Raw genomic sequence first — 10795 nt, 5'->3', positions numbered from 1 at the left:
CCCTCCATTCACCACAGTAGCTCTTTATTTCCATATTTAAAATGCAGAGAATAAAAAGGAATGAAAAATTCATTCTTACTGTGTTCACTTCAAACAAAAATGACTGGTTAATGTGCTGAGAAGCTGTCATTACTGCTTTTGTGAAGTTTAGTTGTGAAGTAACGACTCCACAGAGATTTCTCAGCCTACAAATTGTGACTGTACATTTCTGAAATTGTCTGCCAAATAAACAGGGCATTTAGCAAAAAAAAAAAAAAAGAAGAAGAAATACTTCTCATGAGTTAGATCGTTTAATTTTCCCAGGCCACTATAAACAGTGATCATACATCTGACAGGGAAGGGAAGACTGCTAGAGCATAATGCACAAGAGACAAGAGAAATAACAGGTAACGTCTTTCTAAAAGGGCAAAAACTAAATCACCCCCTGAAGACAGCTGAAAATTTACAGCATAATAAAATCCAAGCAGTAACTAATCAAAAAAAAAAAAAAATACTACTACATTTCTTTAGAACTCCAAATACATTTCCCCTTTCAAATGTTATAAATGGTGATGGGATTTTCAGACCAGTCCACAAAATCATCGATAGTATCTCATTATTACTACAGTATCTAAACACCACTTACAATAATGCTGTTCCAGGAAAATGCATTCAGAAAATTCCAACATGGAAAGAAATGACTATTTCTCTACTGTCACAGCCTAGCTAATGAGAGAGTAAGCTTCCTTTGTTCCCTTTCACCCAAACTAAAAGTCACATAGGGACCAGGCTTCAAAAAGGCAAATGCTAAGGCTGAGAAGCAACAGGATAAAGAGACTACATAACCTTGTGCAAATCAAAACAGGTGTTAGGGTTTTTATAAATGGGAGAGAGAAAAGTAGGAAATATAAAATGTTTTCACCTTTTCCCCTTCTGTTCACACTTTTATTCTCCCCTTTTCCTTTTATCTACAGAAAAACCTCATGAGGCTAGAGAATCCAGGCAAAAGAAATCCTTCTTTTAGGAGTGATTTTACAATCAATTAGGCAAGGAGAGGAAACTTATTAATAATAATATGTCCAATGTAATATAATTAAGAAATTAATAAAACAATACAGTACCCAGTTTTAGAAAGAATTGCATTCAGTGCTTTTGGCCACATTAACTGTTAAGTTTCAAATGAAAGCTTTTCATTTGCACAGTTCATTTACACAGAATAATTCCCCCAATTATGTGAAACAAGTGTGAAGCAGAACGACATACAGTATGAGAAAATGTATGTAGGAGTATACACACATATACATACATATATATGTCTGAAAGTTAAATTCTGTATAGAAAAAAAAGGATAAAAAAATTTAATAGTGTCTGAAAATTATATAACCTGTGTTTCCAAATAAGATATTTTCTGAGCACGTGATCAAATCAGAAAATCTGGCAAACACTTGTATATGTAAGGGGAAAAAACTGAAAACTTACTTCATCTCGTAGATATGAGAATTTTTATCCTTCTATTGTATTTCCTTGCAGCATTTTTTCTGTGTGTGTGTGTGTGTGTATACATATGTGTCTTATATAACACACAGCTTACCTGTACTTTAAAGTTTTGGTTTCTGCTTTTTTCCACTTCACGTTAAATTGAGAGCACTTTCTGTGCTCCAGTGTCTTTGAAATATGTAAAGCCACCTTATATCCCATTATATGGATATACAATAATTTAACAATTCCCCTACCATAGGGATCATTTAGGTTGTGACAGGTTTTCAGTCTAATAAGTACTTTTCCACTGAATGCCCTTGTATTTGATCTTTAATATATGATTGGTAATTTCTTTAGGACAGATAATTAGACATGATATTATACTATATAAAAGGATATGACCATTTGTAAGGCTTCTTATACATATCACTAAACGACTTTTCAGAGTGGCTGTATGAATTCCCAATTCTAATAGTGCATATGTGCACCCTCCTCATTCTTAATCTTTAGGTTTTGATATAAGGGATTCATAAATTGAACTTTTCCTATTGAGTTTATACATGTTATCTTATTCACTTAAGTCTAAAAGACAAATTTTAGAACACTATTTTATAAGGTTAGATTGAAGTATAATCATTAATTTGCACTTATGTTACTGAAAAAGAAGCAAATAAAAGGGCCAGTGATTATAAAACATCCCTTGCATTTATGAGTTAAAGTATAAATTAATTTACTCACAACAAGGACAGTTCTCGAGAATAATACACCAAATGAAACAATTCCCAGGAAGGCTGTTATAAGTACAGGTTCCCATGGCAGTCCATAGAAATCCGACCCAGGCTGAACATCATCAGGCAATGTATGAACAAACTGAAATAGACATATTAGAAATAATGGGAAGCCTTAAAGAAATTTGCAATAATGCACTCACAAAGAGTCAGCCATAGAAATTCTATGCCAAACTCCACCAGATAACTACCCCCTAAAAAGCTTCAATAGCTCTTACTGCTTCAAGAAAGACAGGATGTTGGCAGTCTCCTTTCTTGTTTGACTCATAGTGTTTTTAAATATTACCAGTCTAAACATCTTTAAGTTGGGCATATATTTCCAGTTAACAGAGACCCTTCCACATCATTTTGTCCAACACATAGCTAGAGTCCCTCTGGATCATACTTTTCTCTTGGTAAATTGGTTCTTATTACTTTAAAAAAAAAACCACGTAAGACAAAAAATTTAAATATAGTATAAGTAATCAAGTTTCATGGCTGCAAATAAAACCAATATGATGGTAATGGATGTCTTATTCCTCTAAAAATTTAAACTTTAATTTTGGTCTACTCTTATGTAAACAAGGGCACATACTAAATCAGATAGCTCATGGTAACTGGTCTAGATAATCCCTGAATTTAACTGTCTTCTATAAAACTTGGTGCCTTAATTTTAAATGTTTCCTGGGTTGTAGTCCATTGAACACCTGCCAGCTGCACACTGTTTTTGCTGCCCTCTACAAGTACCCGAGTTAACTACCATACTGACTCCATCCCTCAACAGTGCCAGGGGCCACTGGGAAAAGACACGCTGGCTCTCAGTGTTTGGATAGTGGCTTTAAAGATAACACAGCACCTGTCACTTCTAACTGTTCTGTAAGAAATGAGCAAGTGATGACACTTCAAATACACTCCCACTAGCCTCCCTAAACAGCACAGCAACATCCTGCGTGCCTCGGGCCTGACACACTCCATTTCCTTGGCCAGGTCGGTCAGGGCATCCACTCCGCTCAGAACTCATCCACTTTCCTGCCAGAACTAGGGTCCCTCTGTGGGAACGGGGATCGTCATCTCCAGCAGCTTGGCTGTGAGGGCTGTGTACAGCACCGACAGGGGTCCCCAAAGCGCCCTGTCCGACGTGGCAACAGAAGGCACAATGGCAGCGACTGCCAACATCACGTATGGACAGGTAGGGGGTGAGACGCTTCCCTGCTGAACGGCACAGGACTTGTCTCCTTCACTGCTTCTTCTCACGGTGACTGTCTCGCTCAAGGCACAGAACTCTTCTTTTTCATCATCTCCTCTCATGAACAATATCCTTCTTACAGCATAGGACTCATCTCCTTCACCTTCTCCTCTCACAGAGATCATCCAGCCCAAGGCACAGGACTTGTCTCCTTCACCATCTCCTTTAATGGAGACCGTCTGTCTCATGGCAAAGGACTCGTCTCCTTCACCATCTCCTCTAATGGAGACCGTCCGGCTCACGGAGTAGACTGAAATCCGTCTGTCCCGTGGCCGGCTCTTCGGCCACCGAACACTGAGAACACTGTAATCAATGAGATGATAGTGAACACTGTGCACAAGTCAGACGGCGCTGCGTGGACGGGGCCTGCGTGGGCAGCGGAGCAGAAGCATCCAAGCAGGGGGAGGTGAAGAATGGGGCTCACTCACCGTAGGAGCTAAGAGAAAGGATGACACAAGGGGCTGGAGTGAGGCGGCCAGTTGGCTACTGGGAGAGAACCATGGGCCAGGGACGGGGGACAGGAGGAAGGCAGGCCTCTTCAGCTGCTCAGAGCTGGCCCCGTATGTCACAAAGTGCTGAGACCCCTGGCCACCCTCCCATCTGGACAGGAAAGGAGTGGCCCCGTGCCCTCCATCCTCTGCTTACTCCGCCCCGCCCAAGCTCCAGCTGCTCACGCGGCCTCCCATTCTGGTGACACCCCTCTAAAAAACCTTATCCTGTGCAGTCATGCCATCATCACCCCTATGCCAGTGGGTCCAGTTCTAGGTCCCACATGTTAAGGTTACTTGACTCATGGAAATAAACAGGGAGAATGAATGGTCTGGAAATCACTTTCCAAAAGTTGAGGAAACTGGGAACATTACTGAACTGCAGAAAGAAAAGGAAAGCATTTGTAGAACTTTAAAGAGATGTCTTTGAGTTGAATCTAAAGTCAATTCAGAAGAACAATCAAGCATGAAGCAGGGAAAGCTTAAGGAGAAGAGCAATGAAGGGCGCAGTGAGAGGGCAGGGCAAGCCCTGTCATTACTCAGTAGGGTACCAGCCCAAGGACACAGACCAACCACAGGATGGGACAGAAATCCAGATTCAGACCCCAGTGCAGTGGATATCGGGGATACAATAAAAGGCAGCTGAAGAAAAAGACTTTTTTTTTTTTTTGCCCGGTAAGGAGATCGCGACCCTCAGCACGGTGTTGTTGGCAACACGCTCAGCCAGCGAGCGCCCCAGCCATCCATGTATAGGATCTGAACCCGCGGCCTCGGCGCTACCAGCACCGCACTCTCCCGAGTGAGCCAAGGGGCTGGCCTGAAAAACAGCCTTTTTAATACGTGGTATTGGCATATCTAGATAACTATATGGAAAACGATAAAATTGATCTTTTTCTCATTGTTCACAAGGATAAGTTCCAAATGGACCAGAAACCTGAATGGAAAAAATGAAAATGAAAAAGCGGTGTACTAGAAAATAATTTCTATGTCTCATGCATTGAGAAATCCTAATTATGTCTCAAAATCTAGGAGCAACAAGGGAAGAGATTTGTAAACTTGATTACTTAAATATAAAAAAACTTGCCCAGTCCCCCACCCCAAAAATTGCAAAATAAGCAAAATTTGACGGTGACAACCTGAGAAAATATATTTGTAACAAATTAAAAGGGATTAATATTTCTAAAATATAAAAAGCTTCACAAATAGAGAAGAAAGTGGCCAGCAAACCTATGGAAAAATGGGCTGAAAGAATGAACGGATCTGGGTAAAGAAATATAAATAGCTTGTAGACATAAGGAAACACACTCTGCCCTGTTCATAATAAAAGAAATACAAATAAAGCCTACACTGAGATGCCATTTCTCACTTACCTTGGCCAGATCCAAATCTGTGACCACATATGAGGATACTTCAAAAAGTCTGTGGAAAAACAGAATTAAAAGATAATACGAATCTTTCCATAAGCTTTTTGAAATACCTTGTACTCTGCTGGTGACTGAATGTGGTGAAAATAGCCACTCTCATGCATTGCTGGTCACTATGCAAAATGATACAACCCCTAAGAATGGGAATTTTGCAACATCGCCCAAAGTTAAGTGTGTATTTACCCATTGACTCAACAATCCCACTTCTAAAGCTCTATCTCAAAGATATTGGAGAACAACGAATGTTGAAAATATATATGCACAAAACTATGTTAATCCAGTATTATTTATAGTAACAAGAGTGGAAATAAAATGTCCATCAATAAAAGAGACATTGAATAAACCAAAGAATACTGTGCAGCTATAAAAAAGAAACAAAATAATTTTTATACTGTTATATATAAAATATGGTTTCCAGAATATTAAAAAACAAAACAAAACGTGGCACTTGGTATAATCAGTCTTTCAAATTTTAGCTATTCTAATAAATGTGTAGTGGTAACTCATTGTGGTTTAAATTGGACAATTAATGATGCTGAGCATTTTAAAATGTGCTTCTTTGCTACCCACAAATCTTTGGTAAAGTGTTTATTTTACTGTTGTGTTTTTCTGGGCTTTTTTCTCAAATGAGCTTTAAGAGTTCTTTATATATTTTGGATACAAGCCCTTTATTAAACAGATGCTCTGTAGTGAATTTTTCCCAGTCTGTGGTTTGTATTTATCATTTAGTTTGAAAAGTGTTTGTTTTGATAAAGTCCAAATTATCAACTTTCACTTTCATGAATCATGCTTCTGATGTCAAATCTAAGAAATCTTTGCCTAACCCAAGTTCAACAGAAATTTTCTCTTGTTTTGCCTACAACTTTTATAGTTTTAGGTTTTACATTAAAGTCTATAACCCATTTTGAATGAGTTTATGAATATGACACGAGGTATCGGTGATTGTTTGCACAGAAATAGCCAATAGTTCCATTTGTTGAAAAGACATTCTTTTCTCCATTTAATTTTCTTTCCACCTTTGTCAGAAGTTTATTGCCAGATATGTGTGGATCTATTTCTGGATTCTCTGTTCTGTTTCATTGATCTATTTGTCAGCTGTCCTGATTACTTATAAAGTCTTGAAATTATGTAATGTTTGGTCTACTCTAGGACCTTTCTATTTTCCATAAGAACTGTAGAATCAGCTTCACATTTTTTTTTTTTTTTGTCTTTTTTGTGACCAGTCCTCAGCCAGTGAGTGCACCGGCCATTCCTATATAAGATCCAAACCAGCGGCAGGAGTGTCGCTGCGCTCCCTGCGCCGCACTCTCCCGAGTGCGCCACAGGCTCGGCCCCACATTTTCTATAAAAAAAAAAAAATCCTGCGGGGAATTTGAATGTAATTATGTTGATTCTAGTGATCAAACTGGATAACTGACAACTTAACAACATATTTAGTCTTCTGAATTATAAACAAGATATATTTCTCTATAAATTTCGGTCTTCCTTAATTTCAGCAGTATTTTATAGTTTTCAATGTATATGTCTTACACATTTTTTGACATACTTATCTTTAGGTACTGCATTCTTTTTATACTGTTGTACTTGGAAATTTCTTAAAATTTCAATTCCCAATTATTTATTGCTAGTATGTAGAAATAAAATTGCTTTAGATGTAAATCTTTTTCTGGCAACTTTACAAAACTCCTTTATTAGCTCTAGTAGCTTTTTTGTAGGTCACACCATATTTTATGCATAGATGTTCATGTTTTCTGTAAATAAACAATTTTACTTCTTCCTCCCCAATCTGGATGCATTTTATTTCTTTTTCTTACCTTAATGTACTGGCTCTTGCCTTACTGAACCTCAGCATGATGTCTAATAGATGTGATGAGAGTAGACATCCATGTTTTGCTTTCTGATTGTGGGAAAAAGCATTCAATCATTCACCATTAAATATGATATTATCATAAGATTTTCATAGAGCCTATTTAAGTTCTCTTCTATTCCTAGTTTGTTGACTTTCTTTTTCCAGCAGTAATGCATGTTGGATTATTTTTTCAAATTCTTTTTCTGTGTCTATTGAGCTGTACATATGGATTGTCTTTTCTAAGTTTGTCATCATGGTGAATTACACTGATTTTGTTTTGTCTTTTTTTTTTTTTTTTTTTTGCAGCTGCTTGGTACAGGGCTCTGAACCCTTGACCTCAGTGTTATAACAACATGCTTTATCCAACTGAACTAACTGGCTAGCCAGTTTAATTAATTTATTTTTAATTTAGACACATTTGTACATATTTATGGAGCACAGTGTGATGTTTTAATACATGTATAAAGTATGTAGTAATTAAATTATGATAATTAGCACCTCAGACATTTATCATTTCCTTGAGGTGAGAGCATTCAAATTCTAGCTATTTTGAAATATATAATATATTACTGTTAACTAGAGTCACCCTACTGTGTAATGGAACAGTAGAACTTATTCCTCCTACCTAACTGTAACTTTTCAAATGTTAGATGAAACTTGCATTCTTGGGATAAAACCTATGTGATCATAATGTATTTTCCTTTTTATATACTGTTAAATTTGATCTGCTAAAATTTTGTTTAGACTTTTTGTTCCTATGTTCATGAGAGATACTGGTCTGTGTTTTTTTTTCTTGTTTGTCTTGTTTTCATATCATAACACTGGTTTCACTTAGATAGGAAGTATTTTCTGTTCTTCAATTTTCTAGAAGAGTTTGTGTAGAATTAGTATTATTTCTTCCTTATAGGTTTAATAGAATTTACCAGTGAAGCCATATGCGCTGGAGTTTTCTTTGTGGAAAAGTTTTTAAGTATGAATTCAATTTCTTTTATACTTACAAGGTTACTGAGGTCGCCTATTTCTTCATGAGTGAGCGTTTCCAATTTGTGTATTAGATGGAATTCCTTCATCTAAATTGTCAAGTTAATTGGCCTAAGTTGTTCGTAGCGTTCCCTTGTTATCATTGAATATCGGTAGAACCTAGGGTGATGCTCCTCAGTGACTGCTGATATTGGTAATCTGTGTCGCCTCTCCTTTTCCTGATCACTTTGGCTAGAAGTTGATCAATTTTATTACTCTCAAAGAACCAGCTTTTGGTTTCATTGATTTTCTCTATGTTCCTTTTGTTTTCTATTCCATTGACTTATGCTCTTATCTGTATTATTTCTTTTCTTCTCCTTACTTGGGAATCACTTTATGCTTCTTTTTCTAGTCTGCTTTGGTGAAAACTGAGGTCACTGATTTGAGATTTTCTTTTTACCTAATATAGGTAGTGCTATAAATTTCCAAGCAGTGCTTTAGTGGCATTGTACAAATTTGACATGTTGTGATTTCACTCTCATTCAGCTCAAAATACTAATTTCCCCATTGACTTTAACTCATAAGTTATTTAAAGTGTATCATTTAGTTTCCAAATATTTGAGGATTTTCCAGATTTTTTCATTGATTTCTAATTTAATTTTGTTATGGTCACAGAACGTACTTAGTATGCTTTGAATCCTTTCACATTTATTGAGACCTGTTTTATGGCCAGAATAGGGTTTATTTTGGTAAAAGCTCCATGTACACTAAAAAGAATATGCTTTTCACTCTTCTGTAAATGTCAATAGTAATAAGATGGTTGATGATGTTCACACCTTCTAGATTCTTACTGTTCTATTAATTATTGAGAGGTGAGTATTGAAATCTCTAATTATAATTGTAAATTCATTTTTTCCTGGTAGTTCTATCAATTTTTACTTCATGTATATTAGTTTTTTGCTGCTTTGAAATTTAGAAACAAATTTTATTGAAGATCTGAAATACAATTCCTAAAATATCAACTTTTCCCCAAAAGCTTGGTTACACAATAATGCATTGCCTCTATCATGTTAGAATGTGCATTAGAATCAAATACAAAAACCATTAAACAAACCACCATCCTTCAGCAACTTAAAGATAGTATACCTAAGAAACAGCATAGATGGACTAGCAGACAGGATGGGCTGTTTCACTTCAAGCACCATTTAAAAAAAAGAGCACAAATGCATGGGTTTTCAAGTATGTACATTAAGTTGAATCATTTGGCACTAGGAATCAGGGTAGTAACTGGGATTAATCGTGCATTAATAAGCATGATTGATCAGGACATTAAGTCAGTAGCATTAACACATATAGAAAATTGTGTAGTGTCAAAGGGATAGAACCACCAGCCTTCAAGGAATATGGTCAACTAGTGTAGGCAACAAAATGTTTTACTGAATGTTTATTCTTTGGCGTATTACTGCATATACTAGCAGCAACTTTGAAATGAGAAAAAAAGCTTGCAATCCTTGTGGAATTCCTTGCCAGATATTTTTGGAAATCATGTAAATAGCCCAACAATAACAGAAGGCTCTTCTCACCAAGGGGTGTATATGCCAACATTGCTCCGATTCTTGTAAATAATCTCAGTAGGTGTAGCGCTCTGTAAAACTATGACATTGGTGCATCAGGGTGAGCTGAGAGGATTGCAGCATACTAGAGCCTCTCAAATTTGTCAAGCAGCTGAGTGCCCAACACCATGTTGAAATATTCTTTTATTCCTGCAGCAATTTCATTAACTGGGTATTCATTACTATTGATGTTTCTCTGTGATTTCTTGCAATTCACATACTCCTCCAGAATGGCATATATGTTTCTCTTAGGAGTTGAAAGAGCTGCTTCTGCCTTGTAACTAAGTCCCAGTCCTCAGCAAGCCATGGTTTTAATTCTACAAGAATCTTCACTTTAACTTCCATCCTGTTCTTAAATACCACTTCACTTTCAACAGTATGGTCTGCATGGGCCCTTTTCTTCCGAGGGGGCTGAAGTGCTTTGCTGGCACTGCCACCATCTCCATTTCCAGGAGTCTTCTGTTTGTTTGTTTTTTTGTGTTCCTAATGGATTCTGAAGGGAGGTTGTCTGCTGAGCGACCCCCCAACATCCTGGGAGAGCTGGTTCAAGATTCTTCTGCTGTGGACCAGCTGTCTTCTTTCCTGAACAGGACCCTCTCATCTTACTTCTCTGAGTGTTGCTTCTAGTTGGTTTTTTGAAGTTGTTTTGTTCCACAAATTGTTGTCCATGAGTTTGAGAACCCTGCTTTCTGGAACTCATTCAACCCTGTATTTATTCCAACCAACAATCTTCCTTTTTTTCCTCCCAAGAACGCCTAGTGAGTTCCCAGATGGACTCTTATAGATCTTCTGGGATGGTCTCAAAGGGTGAAGTAGGAGACATAACCTGGAAAGGAAAGCAGGTTCTGCAAAGTTGAAGAACTTTTGTGAAATCATCCAAGATTCTGCAATCAGGGACGGTTCTGCAATCAAGATCCAATCTGATCCTTACTGTACAACAAACTTAGCTTTTCTGATGGTGACCTGAAATCCAGTTCTTCCCAGCAGCTG

General features: G+C 37.3%; 1 pseudogene; it reads right to left on the bottom strand.

The window, feature by feature from the left end:
* Window positions 1-9599: 9599 nt before the first annotated feature.
* On the bottom strand, window positions 9600-10505 carry LOC134390198 (mortality factor 4-like protein 2; annotated as a pseudogene).
* Window positions 10506-10795: the final 290 nt, after the last annotated feature.

This window comes from Cynocephalus volans, chromosome 11 (genome assembly GCF_027409185.1).
Source record: "Cynocephalus volans isolate mCynVol1 chromosome 11, mCynVol1.pri, whole genome shotgun sequence".
Lineage (NCBI taxonomy): Eukaryota > Metazoa > Chordata > Mammalia > Dermoptera > Cynocephalidae > Cynocephalus > Cynocephalus volans.
The sequence above is the reverse complement of the archived record's forward strand: the minus strand, read 5'-3'. Positions and strand labels throughout refer to the sequence as shown.